This window comes from Bubalus kerabau, chromosome 2 (genome assembly GCF_029407905.1).
Source record: "Bubalus kerabau isolate K-KA32 ecotype Philippines breed swamp buffalo chromosome 2, PCC_UOA_SB_1v2, whole genome shotgun sequence".
Lineage (NCBI taxonomy): Eukaryota > Metazoa > Chordata > Mammalia > Artiodactyla > Bovidae > Bubalus > Bubalus kerabau.
The window spans coordinates 178,726,607-178,743,829 of NC_073625.1; the positions used below are offsets into that span (position 1 = coordinate 178,726,607).

General features: G+C 38.6%; 2 protein-coding genes across 6 annotated transcripts in view; both read left to right on the plus strand.

Annotated features, from left to right (window-relative positions):
- The window catches only part of STAG1 (STAG1 cohesin complex component), a 507,868-nt gene that overhangs the window by 9,859 nt on the left and 480,786 nt on the right, over nucleotides 1-17,223 (plus strand). The window lies entirely within an intron of this gene.
- LOC129644150 (craniofacial development protein 2-like) overlaps nucleotides 1-17,223 on the plus strand; it is a 40,185-nt gene that overhangs the window by 6,742 nt on the left and 16,220 nt on the right. Inside the window, exon 1 of one of the 2 annotated variants that reach the window (XM_055569610.1) lies at nucleotides 6-7,014. The exons of the other annotated variant lie outside the window; for it this stretch is intronic. The gene's annotated coding sequence lies outside the window, so the exon portion shown is untranslated. Of the gene's footprint in view, nucleotides 1-5; nucleotides 7,015-17,223 lie in introns of those variants that run through there. 2 annotated transcript variants of the gene reach the window in all.

Consider the following 17,223-nt stretch of genomic DNA (forward strand, 5'->3'; position numbering starts at 1 on the left):
TGTAAACATGGGCAGATTCTTTAACCTCTCTAAACCTCAGTCTTCTCACCTGTGTAATGTCACTAATGCCTCATGGATTAATGTATCAGTTAAAAAGTTAACTTTTACCTGTTAGACTATGCTGTTTTGTATGTAAATACATTAGTGTTAAATTTAAAAGGTGAATAAAGTTACAATCCAGATAAATCATAAGATTACTTTCCAGAAGCAAGGACTATTAATTAATTGGTTCTTACTAGCACATAGAGCTAGCTGATTCTTCTTAGCACGTAAAGCTGGTTCAACAATAAGCTCTGTTAATGAGAGTGGTCAGAGGGTGAGGTTCTCAGGTTAATAGAGAGATGAGGGTTATAGCCACAGTTTTGTGCTTATTGTTAAATATATTTTTAAAAAATTGGACTTTTTTTTCTCTAGAAAGTAGTACATCTTGGAAATCCATTGTAATGCTTCCTTGGTAATTGAGAAGATTCGATGGCTGTATCAAGATTTTTATTTATAAAAAAATAAAAATAGCTTTGCATGTATAATTTCGCAAAGAGACCAGGAATGAATCTACCAAAAGCAAAACAATTTCGAAAGTTACTTCTTTGTGTAAGTTCTTAAAGTAAGATGGTCAGATGGCTGCTTTTCCTGTCATAAAAATGGGGTACAGGAAGCAAAACCTGGGTTAATCTGAGCTTTTAAAAAAGTTTTGGATATTTAATAATTTATAAATGTGAAGAGAATGTGATACAAGAGAGAAAAACGAGGGTAGGGCTAGAGACTTGAGTTTTAATCGCAGCTTTACCACTAAATAGCTGTGTGTCTTTGAATCACTACTTCTCTGAACCTCAGTTTCTTCATTGTAAAATTTGTGACTTGGACTTAGTTTCCAAGATTCCTGTAAATTTTTTAGTCTCTATTGAGGAAATCAAGTCTGAATCAGGTAATGCAAAGTTTTTGATTTTAAAGACTTGAGTTAAGTTTGAGTGTGTTATCAGCAGGCTCCTTTGTCTCATCTTCTAATAGGTTATTAGAATAGTTCATGCTTTCCTCTAGCTGATTCGTGTACAGACCAAATACGTTAATATTTAGATAGTACTTAACAGTTTTTGGTTTTAGCTATGGGTGTTTACTTCTTTATTTGGTGTAAAAAAGATTAGCAAGTGTCTTCATATAATTTTAGTCATTTTGAGTTACTGAGACATTTGTTGAACACCTGTAGTGTGCCTTACACTCTGGTTATAAAGACATAAAAGCACAGTTCTTATCTTCCTGATGTGCAGAGAATTCAGGACTCAGAACTTAGGTGTGATGACCTCCAAAAATCCTTTTCCAATAGCCTTATTGCTCCTTCCTCCCACTATTTCTCCCTTTCTCAAATCCAGGATTGGTCAAAGTGCTATTCCTTTGTCTTTTAGTGGTATGCTGTGCTGGGGTGCCATGATTGGCTGTGGAATTGGTGATGCTCTGCATAAAGGTGCTCCAGCCAAGGGGCTTGGTCAGGGCTGAAATCCAAATTTCACTCTTCTTGACCAACTATCCATTTGCTTTTTCATGATTTTCTCATCATCTGTCCAGAGGCCCTTTCCCCCAATTCTTAGAAAGGAACTTGCATATGGTAGCAGATATCTATCTTGTGCATAAGTGTACCATTAAGAACTTTCCGTAGTGTGTTTTTTTGGCAGATAAGTTTTATAGTAGGTAATACATGCCTTGAAGTGGTTTGTTGAAGGAGCACGTGCTTCCTGAACACAAATTCTTACGTAAGTTTTGAAAGAAGAGTAGAAGTTAACCAGGCAAGACTGGGATGATGGAGATGGAATGGCTTTCCATTTCCATTCCATATAGAGGGATAATGTAGTGATCTGGTCTAGAACTCAGTGGTTCTTAAATTGTGCTCCCTGCACCAGTATTATTAACATTACCTGTTTGAGAACTTGTTTGAAATACAGGTTCTTGGCCCTCACCCTAGTCCAACTGTATCAAGAAATTCTTGAGGTAGAGGCCAGCAGTTTGTGTTTTAACAGGTCTTTCTGGTGATTCTGATGCAGTCTGAAGTTTGAGGGCCACTACTGTAGCCCACTTGCTGAGGAAGCATTAGTTTGAGTGTATGTGGAGAGGCTTGGGGTTAACTATAGAGAGAGATTAAAATATAGAGCTGTAAGCAGTGACCAGAGTGCCGAGTGTGCCAAAGTAGAGTTTGAACTTTGTCCTTTGGCCAGTGACTGCACATTAAAATCACCTGGGAGCTTTAAACATAAGCTAAAGAATGGGACTTCCTAGTGGCTCAGCCGGAGAAGGCAGTGGCAGCCCACTCCAGTACTCTTGCCTGGAAAAAACGTGGACGGAGAAGCCTGGTAGGCTGCAGTCCATGGGGTCGCTAAGAGTCAGACAAGACTGAGCGACTTCACTTTCACTTTTCACTTTCATGCATTGGAGAAGGAAATGGGAACCCACTCCAGTGTTCTTGCCTGAAGAATCCCAGGGACGGAGGAGCCTAGTGGGCTGCTGTCTATGGGGCCGCACAGAGTCGGACACGACTGAAGCGACTTGGCAGCAGCAGCAGTGGCTCAGTGGATGGGAGTCTGCCTGCCAGTGCAGGGGACACTGATTCAATCCCTGGTCTGGGAAGATTCAGCTATGCCTGTGAACCACAACCTCTGGGCCTGTGCTCTAGAGCCCTCAAGCCGAAACTACTGAGCCCATGTGCTGCAACTACTGAAGCCTTGCACCTAGAGCCTATGCTCGCCAACAAGAGAAGCCACTGCAATGAGCAGCCTATGCACTGCAATGAACAGTAGCCCCCAGTAGCTGCAACTAGAGAAAGATTGCCCGCAGTGATGAAGACCCAGTACAACCGAAAAATTAAAAATAAATAGAAGTTAAAAAAAATAGAAAATAAAGAATGGTTGGTATCTACCCCAGACCAACTGACATCCAGTCTCTGACTTTCTGATGCACAGAGGGTTCTGAAGTACATACCTGATAGAACTTGGTTACTGATTATAATAGAATATGTGTTTATTGAGAATGTGTCAAATACTTTGTCCAGTAGCATGATGATAAATAACACCACAATCTTACATAGGTATTACATTTCACAGATGAGGTAGAGAGGTTAAGTACTTTTCCCTAGCTAGGAAGTGGTAGGTTTGAGTCCAAGTTTTTATAACTCTATAATAAGTCTTAAGCAATAAACTCTATAATAAATCTCTTAAGCAATTTTTTTTAAACCTGGGATTCATAAACTTGGGAAAATAATCATATTTTCATTTTCCCTAATCTCTAAGAGAGATTTCACATTTTCTTTCATTTTGAATGTAGGTAACAAATCATGGTTGTATGAGCAATAATGTAGCTTTCTTACAAATAGAAATCAAAAATATTTTCATATTAAATTACAGATGTTGCAGATATCTCAAAATATCTTTTATCCTAAGCAGTGCTTTAAAATTGGGCTAACTGTTAGATCCACCTCTAGATGTGTTATTTACTGTGTTAAAGAAGCACATACAATCAGATCAGATCAGTTGCTCAGTCGTGTCTGACTCTTTGCGACCCCATGGATCGCAGCACGCCAGGCCTCCCTGGCCATCACCAACTCCCGGAGTTCACTGAGACTCACGTCCATCGAGTCAGTGATGCAATCCAGCCATCTCATCCTCTGTCGTCCCCTTCTCCTCCTGCCCCCAATCCCTCCCAGCATCAGTCTTTTCCAATGAGTCAACTCTTCGCACGAGGTGGCCAAAGTACTGGAGTTTCAGCTTGAGCATCATTCCTTCCAAAAATCCCAGGGCTGATCTCCTTCAGAATGGACTGGTTGGATCTCCTGCAGTCCAAGGGACTCTCAAGAGTCTTCTCCAACACCACAGTTCAAAAGCATCAATTCTTCGGCACTCAGCCTTCTTCACAGTCCAACTCTCACATCCATACATGACCACAGGAAAAACCATAGCCTTGACTAGCCGGACCTTTGTTGGCAAAGTAATGTCTCTGCTTTTCAATATGCTATCTAGGTTGGTCATAACTTTCCTTCCAAGGAGTAAACGTCTTTTAATTTCATGGCTGCAGTCACCATCTGCAGTGATTTTGGAGCCCAGAAAAATAAAGTCTGACACTGTTTCCACTGTTTCCCCATCTATTTCCCATGAAGTGGTGGGACCGGATGCCAGGATCTTCGTTGTCTGAATGTTGAGCTTTAAGCCAACTTTTTCACTCTCCACTTTCACTTTCATCAAGAGGCTTTTGAGTTCCTCTTCACTTTCTGCCATAAGGGTGGAGGTTATTGATATTTCTCCCGGCAATCTTGATTCCAGCTTGTGTTTCTTCCAGTCCAGTGTTTCTCATGATGTACTCTGCATATAAGTTAAATAAACAGGGTGACAATATACAGCCTTGACGTACTCCTTTTCCTATTTGGAACCAGTCTGTTGTTCCATGTCCCGTTCTAACTGTTGCTTCCTGACCTGCATACAGATTTCTCAAGAGGCAGATCAGGTGGTCTGGTATTCCCATCTCTTTCAGAATTTTCCACAGTTCATTGTGATCCACACAGTCAAAGGCTTTGGCATAGTCAATAAAGCAGAAATAGATGTTTTTCTGGAACTCTCTTGCTTTTTCTGTGATCCAGCAGATGTTGGCAATTTGATCTCTGGTTCCTCTGCCTTCTCTAAAACCAGCTTGAACATCAGGAAGTTCACGGTTCACATGTTGCTGAAGCCTGGCTTGGAGAATTTTGAGCATTACTTTACTAGCGTGTGAGATGAGTGCAATTGTGCGGTAGTTTGAGCATTCTTTGGCATTGCCTTTCTTTGGGATTGGAATGAAAACTGACCTTTTCCAGTCCTGTGGCCACTGCTGAGTTTTCCAGAGTTGCTGGCATGTTGAGTGCAGCACTTTCACAGCATCATCTTTCAGGATTTGGAATAGCTCAACTGGAATTCCATCACCTCCACTAGCTTTGTTCCTAGTGATGCTTTCTAAGGCCCACTTGACTTCACATTCCAGGATGTCTGGCTGTAGGTGAGTGATCACACCATCATGATTATCTGGGTCGTGAAGATCTTTTTTGTATAGTTCTTCTGTGTATTCTTGCCACGTCTTCTTAATATCTTCTCCTTCTGTTAGGTCCATACCATTTCTGTCCTTTATCGAGCCCATCTTTGCATGAAATTTTCCTTTGGTATCTCTGATTTTCTTGACGAGATCCCTGGTCTTTCCCATTCTGTTGTTTTCCTCTCTTTCTTTGCATTGATTGCTGAAGAAGGCTTTCTTAACTCTTCTTGCTATTCTTTGGAACTCTGCATTCAGATGTTTATATTCTTTCCTTTTCTCCTTTGCTTTTCTCTTCTCTTCTTTTCACAGTTATTTGTAAGGCCTCCCCAGACAGCCATTTTGCTTTTTTGCATTTCTTCACAAATGTGTTTTCTTAATATGTTGATAATTATATTTGAGTATAATTAATAATGAATTCCTTTTCTAGATAATAGCCTTTGCTGACAGAGTTTAGTAGAGTAAGGTGGACAGAAAATAAAAGAATCATTTTTGTTATCCTGTAGAATTGAGATCCTTATAAAAGACAATCTCTTTCCTTCACCACTTTTCTTTTCTTTGACTGTTAAATAGGACCAAAATCCAAGTTCTTCTTATTGTCAAAGTTATTAAAGACCACTTGGGTTTGGAGTGCCTTTTTTAAAGTACTTTCTGAAAAATTAGAAGAGATATATGCATTATCTTATCGGGCATTCTAACTATCTGGTCATCTGATACAATGCTATTTAATAGAACTTTCTGCAGTGATGGAAATGTTTTGTTTATGTGCTATCCAGTATGGCATCTATTAACCATAATAACGCAAAGAATCAAAATAATGATAACAGCAATATAATAACATTAATAGCAGTACTACCTAAGCATTTTACATATATTAACTTATGGGATCCATATAACAACCCCATGAGGTGGACACTCTTTTTAAGTTTCAGTTTACAGATAAACTGAGACATGGAGAAGTTAAGTGATTTTCCAGAGTTCACATAGCTAGTAATTAGCAGAATTGGGGATTCAGACCCTGGCAGTCTGGCTTCCTTTATGTTCCCTTTTTAATATATTCCTTTAATCACTTTCCCCCGCTGCCTCCATGCATATACAGGATGCTGTCAGAAGCAACATTTTAAAAAGGAATTTAAGATCACTCATTTTGCTCTATTAGCTAAAAGTTGTGCAGAGCTTACTGGTTTATTTCCTGTAAGTAAATTTGTCTTAGATGTATTAGGTATTTTTAGTAACCAATACTGATATTATTAAACAGTAATTTATACTTCTCTTAAGTTTAATTTAAAGCTGGGTTCAGAAACTGAATATTCATGTGGTTATTTTGTTTACTGAAACTAACTGAAATATAATTCTGAAGCTGTTTTGTGATGAGTTGGCTTTGGTTAATAGATACTTGGTTTTCCTTAGTCAATATACACATGTGACTAACTAACCTATGTTACATCTAGTATGGTATGTTGGGTTCCTGGAGGCCCAGAAGGGGAGAGGTATATCTCTGAGGTACAAAATTCCATTCCTGCTCTATTCCGGGTGAGCTGGTGGTAGAGTGATATTAAAAGGGGCAAGAAAACTGTCATTTTTCAGTTATCTGTATAGGCATTGTGCTTGAGGCTTTACATATAAAGTCATCATTTATTAAATATAGGCTGTTTTTCACACCCTTCCAGTACTTTAGATTCATTACATATGTCATTTAATCTGCACCCAATGCCTCAGAGAACATGATGACGACAAGGATTATGGATGAGGGCTTTGTTAGTCTCTTCCTCTTCTCTCAGCTTTCCCCTCTCCACTTCAAGAGAATGATCATAAATATAGGTGGGGAATGAGAGGGGAGTGGTGCTGAGGTTATTGATACCAGCTTATCTAGTACTTAAGGTTCTCCAGCTGATAAGTTCATTCATTTCATTTTGCCTAGATGTTGGAAATAAGGCAGACAAGGTATTTGTCTTCATGTGAGAGACAGTCAGTAATCAGGTAAACAAAATAACCATGCACTGTGTTAAAAGCTGTGAAGGGAATGATTGAGGTATTGTGATTAGCAGTAATGAGATACATACAGTCAGGAAAGGCATCTTTGAGGATGTTAAATTTAAGCTGAGCTTGCACAAAACCTGACGAGACTGGTCCAGGCACAAGGAAGAGCCAGTGCAAAATCTCTGTAGCAGAAACGGCTGTTGTATTTTAGGAACTGAGAGGTGATAATGCAGGGAGCGAGCACAATACCCGAACAGTGTAGTGGCTTCACCTGAGGCTAGAGGGCTAGGCCAGAGTCCGGCTTACGTGTGATATGTTTGGGTTAGCAGGGACTGTAAGGAGTGCAGATTTTATTATATGTAAAATGAGAAACCATTGAGTTTTAAGCAGGGAAGCATTTAAACAACATCCCTTCCTCTAGTTCAGTGATTCTCAACTATGGGTTATATCTTGCTTTACAGGGGACATTGAGCAATTTGCAGAGATTTTTGATTGTCGTGACTGGGGGGTGATGATGTATGCTACTGGCATTAGTGGGTAGAGACAAGGGATGCTGCTAAACATTCTTCAATAAGCCCCCTCCAGCAAAGGATTGTTGGCCCACAATGTCATAGTGCCAAAGTTGAGACCTGCTTGCTCTAGCTGCTCTGTGAATATTGGATTGTGCTGAGGGTTGGAATGGAAGAAGGAAAAGTTAGGTTGATGCAGGGTCCAGGTGATGGTACCTGTACCATGGTTGCAATAGAGGTAATAATGAGAAATGTAATTGTTTTTATGTTTTGGAAATAATGAGTCAAGAATGATCTCCAGGTTTCTGACTTTAGTAACTGAGTGAATAGTGGTGCCATCCTGGCCACAACCTTGGGAAAGACCGAGAATGATGAGTTCTAATTTTTTAAATCTTATTCATGGAACCTGAATTGCCATTAAAAGATGACAGCACTATTTTATGGGCGGTAAGAAAGAAAATTCTGTATGCTTGTGCAGTCTACAATTGGTCATACCAGCCACTCATTGCTTGGAAACCTTTTATCTATTTCCAGAGATTTGACAACTTCTCCTGCCTTCATTTCCATTGCTTGACATGTGATAGGCTGTCCTTTAGCATGTATCTCAGTAGCAAAACATAATAATTGTGGCTGTTCTCTTACCCCGTAAGTCACTTTGTTGCTTTTCAAGAAAACATGAAATTGAGATTGTTATTAGCAATAATGAAATTTTATTTACTAATCTTAATTTTTGTAACTTTGTGCATGGTAAGTTTTCATTTCAATATTAAATTGCAGAGTAATATTTTAAGACATTTAGCAGGTAGTTAAACTCAACATGCATGAAACTGACAGTGTAGACAATTCAGTTGATGGCAAGGTCAGTCAACAATTAGGCTTGAGTTCATGGGTGAACAGTGGCAGCTATGTTTAATTACTGTCTGTTGAGCACATTATAAAATGCCTTTAATTGTGAGATACATCTTTATCTCAGAAATGTTAAAATAGGGGGAAAATGTGAAATACAGTAGGTGGTCAGAAACATCCCATACCAGTCCGTTTAATATATGATATGTTGAAATGGATTAATAGCTCTACTGATAGTACTTGTGTTAATAATATAAATGATTTCTATGTATGGAAACTCACTTATTGTTTTAAAATATAAATTTATTTATTTTAATTGGAGGCTAATTACTTTACAATATTGTGTGGGTTTTGCCATACATCAACATGAATCCGCCACGGGTGTACATGTGTTCCCCATCCTGAACCCCCCTCCCACCTCCCTTCCCATACCATCCTTCTGGATCATCCCAGTGCACCAGCCCCGAGCATCAAACCTGGACTGGCGATTCATTTCATATATGATATTATGCATGTTTCAATGCCATTCTCCCAAATCATCCCACCCTCTCCCTCTCCCACAGAGTCCAAAAGACTGTTCTATACATCTGTGTCTCTTTTGCTGTCTTGCATACAGGGTTGTTGTTACCATCTTTCTAAATTTCATATATATGCGTTAGTATACTGTATTGGTGTTTTTCTTTCTGGCTTACTTCACTCTGTGTAATAGGCTCCAGTTTCATCCACCTCGTTAGAACTGATTCAAATGTATTCAAATGATTCAACTGATTCAAATGTATTCTTTTTAATGGCTGAGTAGTACTCCATTGTGTATATGTACCACAGCTTTCTTATCCATTTGTCTGCTGATGGACATCTAGGTTGCTTCCATGTCCTGGCTATTCAAAACAGTGCTACGATGAACATTGGGGTACACGTGTCTCTTTCACTTCTGGTTTCCTCGGTGTGTATGCCTAGCAGTGGGATTGCTGGGTCATATGGCAGTTCTATTTCCAGTTTTTGAAGGAATCTCCACACTGTTCTCCATAGTGGCTGTACTAGTTTGCATTCCCACCAACAGTGTAAGAGGGTTCTCTTTTCTCCACACCCTCTCCAGCATTTATTGCATATAGACTTTTGGATAGCAGCCATTCTGACTGGTGTGAAATGGTACCTCATTGTGGTTTTGATTTGCATTTCTCTGATAATGAGTGATGTTGAGCATCTTTTCATGTGTTTGTTAGCTTTTTGTATGTCTTCTTTGGAGAAATGTCTGTTTAGTTCTTTGGCCCATTTTTTGATTGGGTCGTTTATTTTTCTGGAATTGAGCTGCAGGAGTTGCTTGTATATTTTTGAGATTAGTTGTTTGTCAGTTGCTTCATTTGCTATTATTTTCTCCCATTCTGAAGGCTGTCTTTTCACCTTGCTTATAATTTCCTTTGTTGCGCAGAAGCTTTTAATTTTAATTAGATCCGATTTGTTTATTTTTGCTTTTATTTCCAATATTCTGGGAGGTGGGTCATAGAGGATCCTGCTGTGATGTATGTCGGAGAGTGTTTTGCCTATGTTCTCCTCTAGTTTTATAGTTTCTGGTCTTAAGTTTAGATCTTTAATCCATTTTGAGTTTATTTTTGTGTATAGTGTTAGAAAGTGTTCTAGTTTCATTCTTTTACAAGTGGTTGCCCAGTTTTCCCAGCACCACTTGTTAAAGAGATTGTCTTTTCTCCATTGTATATTCTTGCCTCCTTTGTCAAAGATACGGTGTACATAGGTGCGTGGGTTTATCTCTGGGCTTTCTGTTTTGTTCCATTGATCTATATTTCTGTCTTTGTGTCAGTACCATACTGTCTTGATGATTGTGGCTTTGTAGTAGAGCCTGAAGTCAGGCAGGTTGATTCCTCCAGTTCCATTCTTCTTTCTCAAGATTGCTTTGGCTATTCGAGGTTTTTTGTATTTCCATACAAATTGTGAAATTATTTGTTCTAGCTCTGTGAAAAATACCATTTTGAAAAATACCAGTTTGATAGGGATTGCATTGAATCTATAGATTGCTTTGGGTAGTATACTCATTTTCACTATATTGATTCTTCCAATCCATGAACACGGTATATTTCTCCATCTATTAGTGTCCTCTTTGATTTCTTTCACCAGTGTTTTATAGTTTTCTATATATAGGTCTTTAGTTTCTTTAGGTAGATACATTCCTAAGTATTTTATTCTTTTCGTTGCAGTGGTGAATGGAGTTGGGAGACTCGCTTTTTAAAAATCACTGGCAGGTGAAAACTTGGATTTGCAATGAGCTGGTCAAACAGTGGTAGAATTTGTTGAAAGAATGGATACAGAGGGTGACAAGTAAGAAATCACTCTAAGGCAGTACTGTAGAAGTTAAAGGATGAAATTAAAGCAATGAAATTCCATGTATATGTGATTTTTGAGGCTGTGTGCCTATACTGCTGCTGCTGTTGCTAAGTCACTTCAGTCGTGTCCGACTCTGCGACCCCATAGCCGGCAGCCTACCAGGCTCCCCCGTCCCTGGGATTCTTCAGGCAAGAACACTGGAATGGGTTGTCATTTCCTTCTCCAATGCATGAAAGTGAAAAGTCAAAGTGAAGTCGCCCAGTCGTGTCTGACTTCTAGCGACCCCATGGACTGCAGCCCACCGGGCTCCTCCGTCCATGGGATTTTTCCAGGCAAGAGTACTGGAGTGGGTGCCATTGCCTTCTCCTTGTGCCTGTACTAGCAGCACAGCTTTAGAGTCAATGTATAGGCAAATACATCTTAATTTTGGTTAGTTAGAAAACCTAGCTGGCTCCCCCCCACACACATATTGCATTATAATTTCTATTAATAGTTTAACTTACATAGCTTTGGAAAGCAGTTTGCTAATAGTTTTGGTGCATTATATTAAAAGGTAAAACAGATACTGAATGGTTATTAACCAAAATGAAGCTCCTTTGTATATAAATGGTGTGTGCATATGTGTGTATGTTAGTAATGTTTCTTTGACATACAAAACCCAACTCTCTTACTGCTACCATTCTTCTGAGCCGGTCAGAAATATCAGGTACACCTGTGAGGTCTGGTAGTGATATTATTCCTGCCCACCCCCCCCCCCCCCCATAACAATATTGGTCAAGTCGCAAATACCCTGCTGTGACTTTATCTTACTTGTTTGGCACTTAAAATATTGTTTGTATTGTGATAAACTGTAATAATTCACAGATGGTTTTCTATACTATAAAGCGTCTTTCAGGGTAGGGACATGTTTTTGCATGTGTGCCTTACAGCAGTGGAGCAAGCACATTGCTGGGCAAAATAATAGACACTCAATAAATACTGCTTAATTCAACTGTATTGAAAAATTTAGATTCATACTATATACTAAGCTTAATTGTTATACTTTAAATCTTTTTATTAGAGATTACTGCATTTAGCTTTAGATATGCTGAAAACATCATTCTTTGCTGAGATTAATTCCTTTATCATGCTATTTGTTCCTAAATCTTTTCAGCCACCTTTTTCCTGTCTACTTATACTTCATTCATTCATTGCATATTGTTACTGACCAGTTTCACTTTTAAGGTCAAGCTGAACAGAGCTTGGAAATGGGAAATAATTCTTTGTCATATGACTTTACTTTAAACAGATACCTACACAATTAAAGAATGGTATATTGATGTATGCATTGACCTGTTTGCTTACATTAGATTTTTTGATAAAGATGGTACAGGTTCATTGATTGACCAAGAAATTTGGATGCTTCTTTAGTTAATTCAAAATACTATTGAAAAAAAATTATCTTTGGATTTACATAGAATGTTGAGGAAAATATAAATTTGTAATTATAATACTTCAGACATTTAACGTTTTCCATTTGTAATCTTAGTTCCCTTAAAACAGGAAATCTTTTAATAGTTGGGAGCATTTCATTTTCTAAAATAATGAGAAAAAAATGACACTTTGTATATAAGACCTGTTCATGAATTTCTGTATATGTTGAATTTTTGAATTTTTTTTTTTTTTTGAACACAGTCATTGACAGTTTGTTTTCAGTCCAGAGCCTTAGTCCTTTGACACCTTTCTTATCTCCCTCCTGCTTTAATTTTCTCATGTAGCTTGGAACCTTATTTAACTTTGAAATATGTTGTGCTGCTTTCCTTCTTTGTCTCTTCGTTGTATCTTTTCAATCAGTACCCAGCCACAGATCAGTACTGATTTCTGTGTACCTGGCTCCGACCTGCTGAACACATCTGGAAAAAACCATAACTTTGCTGACTGGAGTTACTAAATTATTTGTGCTTACCAATCTTAATTGGATCATCATTGTTACCCAGTAATTCTTTTTTGCCTAGTTAGTTCTTTTTCACTTCTCATAGCAGTTATTAAAAAATTTTTACTCTCTTGGAACCCCCTTACTCAACCACTTACCCTCTTTCTCAGTAGATGATCATATCTATTCATTGATAAACTTGGATTTAATTACTATTTTATTTCCAGAATATGTTGAAATGAGGCTAGATAGAGATTACCTTGACATTTGCTATGCCCAACCCTTGGAGGCATACACCAAAATAAAATAGAAATATTAGAACAAAATTTAAAATATTTATCTTTGTAATACTTTTGGTTGAATCTACTGTGGGCTGATTTTAGTATAAAATCACTTCAATTATAATTACATTCTTGGAGTAGTTTTATGTTTTGAAATTGAAGATTAAAACCATTCTTCTGCGTTGTGTTAAAAGTTCCAAATAAATATCTTGTGCCACCTTTTAAAACTGCAGTATAACATGTTAATACGTAAATAACACTGCCCATAAATTTGATGATATTTTACCATGTAACCACTTCCCAGATCAAAGATCTAAAACAATTCTAGCACCCCCAAAGCTTCTCTTAGTTATTTCTCCCTCTTCTCCCCCAAACTATTCCAACTTCTGTAGCTGTCATTTAATTGTACTTTGTCTGAGTTCTTTTGCTATACATGATGTTTGTGAGATTCATCCATACTGTGGCATGTACCCACAGTTCTTTTTTTATTGCTGTATAGAATTCTACTGTATGAATATACCAAAATGTATACTTTTTTTGCGTGTGTATGTGGGCATTTGGGTTGTTTCAGTTTTTGGCTATTAAAATAAAGTTGCTGTGAACAGTCTTGTACAAGTTTCTTGGTGAACATATGCTCTTAATTTTTTTTGGATACATATACCTTGAATGGAATTGCTGGATTAGTATACTTTTCAATGCCTCTTGGGCTTTCCAGGTAGCTCAGTCAATGCCTCTTTTGTAATGGAACCAAATCATTAACTTTCAGTTCAGTTCAGTTGCTCAGTTGTGTCCGACTCTTTGCGACCCCATGGACTGCAGTGCACCAGGCTTCCCTGTCCATCACCACCTTCCAGAGCTTACTCAGACTCATGTTCATCGAGTCAGTGATGCCATCCGAACATCTCATCCTCTCTCGTCCCCTTCTCCTCCCGCCTTTAATCTTTCCCAGCATCAGGGTCTTTTCAAATAAGTCAGTTCTTCTCATTAGGTGGCCAAAGTACTGGAGTTTCAGCTTCAGCATCAGTCCTTCCAGTGAATATTTGGTACTGATTTCCTTTAGGATGGACTGGTTTGATCTCCTAGGAGTCCAGGGGACTCTCAAGAGTCTTCTCTAACACCACAGTTCAGAAGCATCAATTCTTCGGCCCTCAGCTTTCTTTATAGTCCAACTCTCACATCCATACATGACTACTGGAAAACCATAGCTTTGACTAGACGGACCTTTGTTGGCAAAGTAATGTTTCTGCTTTTTAATGTGCTGTCTAGATTGGTCATAGCTTTTCTTCCACGGATCAAGTTTCTTTTAATTCATGGCTGTAGTCACTATGTGCAGTGATTTTGGAGCCCAAGACAGTAAAATCTGTCAGTGTTTTCCTTGTTTCTCCATCTATTTGCCATGAAGTAATGGGACCGGATGCCATGATATTAGTTTTCTGAATGTTGAGTTTTTAGCCAACTTTTTCACTCTCATCTTTCACTTTCAACAAGAGGCTCTTTAGTTCTTGTTCACTTTCTGCCGTAAGTGTGGTGTCATCTGCACATCTGAGGTTATTGATATTTCTCCCAGCAATCTTGATTCCAGCTTGTGCTTCATCCAGTCCAGCATTTCGCATGATGTACTCTCCATTTAAGTTAAATAAGCAGGGTGACAATATACCTGACATTCTTGACATACTCCTTCCTGATTTGGAACCAGTGTGTTGTTCCATGTCCAGTTTAACTGTTGCTTCCGGGCCTGCATACAGATTTCTCAGGAGACAGGTCAGATGGTCTGGTATTCCCATCTCTTTAATAATTTTCCACAGTTGTGATCCACACCATCAAAGGATTTGGTGTATTCAGTAAAGCAAAAGTAGATGTTTCTCTGGAACTCTCTTGCTTTTTTGATGATCCTTGTGTCACGCGAGTGTATGTTCCTCGGTTCTTTGTCTCGTCACAACAAAGATTTGGAGCGACGGACATTAAAGCCCTCGGGGCGTCACAGCTCTCGGGTCTTGGACAAACTGTGTTACAGCTCTTAGGCAAATCAGTGTTACAGCTCCATTTTATTTAGAAGATAGCAGGAGAGAGAGAGAGAGAGAGAGAGAGAGAGAGAGTGTATGCACGCGGGAGAGAGTCCGAAAGAAAGCGCTTTGGCTCCTCCTTTTATATGTTTTTTCCTCCACCTGGGCCTGCCCTATGCAAATTGGGCTTAGCCAGGAGTGCTGTTTGTTCTGTTTGTTCTGCCTGAAGTCTTCACTCTGGTCCTCAGACCTTCCTTGTCTTTTAGCCACTGCCATTTTGGACTCCTTTTACCTATTCTACCTACCTAACACTTGGATGTTGTCGCCTTGATCTCTAGTTCTTCTGCCTTTTTTAAGTCCAGCTTAAACATCTGGAAGTTCACGGTTCACGTACTGTTGAAGCCTGGCTTGGAGAAATTTGAATATTTCTTTGGTAGCGTGTGAGATGAGTGCAATTGTGCGGCAGTTTGAACATTCTTTGGCAGTGCCTGTCTTTGGGATTGGGATGAAAACTGATCTTTTCCAGCCTTGTGGCCACTGTTGAGTTTTCCAGATTTGCTGGTGTATTGAGTCCAGCACTTTCACAGCATTGTCTTTTAGGATTTGAAATACCTCAAATGGAATTCCATCACCTTCGCTAACTTTGTTCATAGTTACGCTTCCTAAGGCCCCCTTGACTTCTCATTCCAGGATGTCTGGCTCAAGGTGAATGATCACACCATCGTGGTTATCTGGGTCATGAAGATCTTTTTTGTATAGTTCATCTGTGTATTGCCATTTTTTCTGAATATCTTCTGCCTCTGTTAAGTCCATACCATTTCTGTCCTTTATTGTGCTTATTTTTGCATGAAATGTTTCCTTGGTGTCTCTGATTTTCTTGAAGACATCTGTAGTCTTTGTCATTCTGTTGTTTTCCTCTGTTTCTTTGCTTTGATCACTGAGGAAGGCTTTCTTATCTCTCCTTGCTATTCTTTGGAACTCTGCATTCAGATGGGAATAGCTTTCCTTTTCTCCTTTACCTTTAGCTTTTCTTCTTTTATCAGCTGTTTGTAAGGCTTCCTCAGACAACCATTTAGCCTTTTTGCATTTCTTTTTCTTGGGGATGTTCTTGATCACTGCCTCCTGTACAATGTCACTAACCTCCACCCGTAGTTCTTCAGGCTCTCTGTATATCAGATCTAATCCTATGAATCTATTTGTCCCTTCCACTGTATAATCATAAGGGATTTGATTCAGGTCATACCTGCATGGTCTAGTGGTTTTCCATAATTTCTTCAATTTAAGTCTGAATTTGGCAATAAGAGTTCATGATCTGAGCCACAGTCAGCTCCTGGTCTTGTTTTTGCTGACTGTATAGAGCTTCTCTATCTTCGGCAGCAAAGAATATAATCAGTCTGATTTCGGTGTTGACCGTCTGGTGATGTCCATGTGTACCCCTGTCTGTAAGCAATGTCATTCCTTTTAGTAAAGAATACAAAAAGAGCATTAGACTTTCTAACAAGACTCTAAGAAAAGGCACTTTTTTTTGTTTTTCATTTACATATAAGATTAAAATTCTTCATTTGGCTCCAAATGGAACTATTTTTTATTTCTGCTAGTACTTCCTTCAATGTTGTTTATAAGTCTTTATTTATAAATTTCATACCTTTATTCAAATTTTATCATTTCTATTATAGTTCATCCTGATCCCTATAAGATTATCTTATTATTAAAAGATTTCTCTGACTGCTCTTAAGAGTGCAGAAAATAATCATTGGTTTTTCTGGTAGAAGCATAGGCTTTCTTGGTCTTATTGGGTTTGCTTTTTAGACACTTGCATTGTGTAAAGTGGAAGGAACAACTGAATTTGGAGACCAAAGATCTGGATTCTAATCCAAGCTAGTCCATTTATTAGCAGCATGTCTTTTTGTGAATAACTTTTAGGGATAAGCTTCATTGACGTGAGGAATAAGAATGTGTGTCCTTGTTATCTCAGAGGATATTAGTAAATGGGCTACTGTAACAGTGCTCTATAAACTATGAAAAATAAATATGTACAGTTGTCTTTTGAGGGGACACTTTGTACATTTGCAGATATCTCAGCAGCATTCATCCAGTTTATAAAACAAACAAAATACAAGTTGCAGTTGTCAGAGGCATGCAGCAGGGTGGTAGAGTGTCTCCAGGGAAGGCTGACTGTCTGATGAGTCAGTTCTTAAGTGTGGCAGTAACTGATGAACTATGTACCAGACTCTGGTTCTCAGAATTGATATGTTTAGAAGTTCAATTTATTATTTAAATGTAGGAGTGATTTAGGTTTCGGGTGAAGTCTGAGGTATAAG